This window comes from Arachis stenosperma, chromosome 6 (genome assembly GCF_014773155.1).
Source record: "Arachis stenosperma cultivar V10309 chromosome 6, arast.V10309.gnm1.PFL2, whole genome shotgun sequence".
Classification (NCBI taxonomy): domain Eukaryota; kingdom Viridiplantae; phylum Streptophyta; class Magnoliopsida; order Fabales; family Fabaceae; genus Arachis; species Arachis stenosperma.
In genome coordinates, this window is record NC_080382.1 from 125,472,585 (window position 1) to 125,473,327 (window position 743).

Sequence of the window (743 nt, forward strand, 5' to 3'; positions counted from 1 at the left end):
GCTGCATCCACACCGCGCCTGGGTGTTGTCGAAGCCACACCTGCAGCCGCTGTTACTAGGGTCTGCCACCGTCCTGTCCCTGGAGCCTGAGCCGCATCTCTCACCGAACCAGAGGAGCTCATTCTTGCTGAGTCGCCGCCATCTTGTTTCTGCCGGCGAGCACGAAGAGAGAGGGAGACGGGAGTTTGCACCGCAGAGAGAGGGAGAGCGCGACTGGGTCGCCGTCGCTGGGCCTCCTTGCCGTCGCCAGTTCTGCTTGTTCTGTCGCTGGGAAACTCGTTACTGTGGGGGGGGGGTCTCACCGCCACCGTCCCTGCTGTGGCTGGTGTCGCCACCGCGGAAGCCACCTGCGTCACCACTGGAGGAAGGGATATTCGCACCGTAGCTGCGGTTTATGCCGCCAGAATTGCCCTGCCACCGCCAGAATTTCTGGTCGCTGCCGTTCTGGTGAGCCTGCCCTATTTCTGGTTCCTCCTAGTTCTGCCAATTCAATTTTACTCTGAAACTGTTATTGAAACTGTTGTATTTAATGAAGTGACTGTCATAAGTTACGTTATCGCTGCCGGAGAAGCTGTTGTGGTTGTCGGAACCATCACCGGAGCTCCTGCAGTTTGATTTAGTCTTTAATCCTTTCTCACGGTAAGCATTTTCATTCTGGAGCTCTTGAAAATCAATATGCTGTTATGTTTGGGCCAGAGATTCTGAGGTTTTGTATCATAGGGTCAAGCTCCGATTGTTGCGGG

General features: G+C 55.0%; 1 long non-coding RNA gene across 1 annotated transcript; it reads left to right on the plus strand.

Moving 5' to 3' along the window:
- The first annotated feature begins 423 nt into the window (after positions 1-423).
- LOC130932693 (uncharacterized) lies at positions 424-743 on the plus strand. Its single transcript, XR_009067516.1, has 3 exons — positions 424-447; positions 536-639; positions 721-743. It is a non-coding gene; the product is annotated as an uncharacterized LOC130932693 (long non-coding RNA).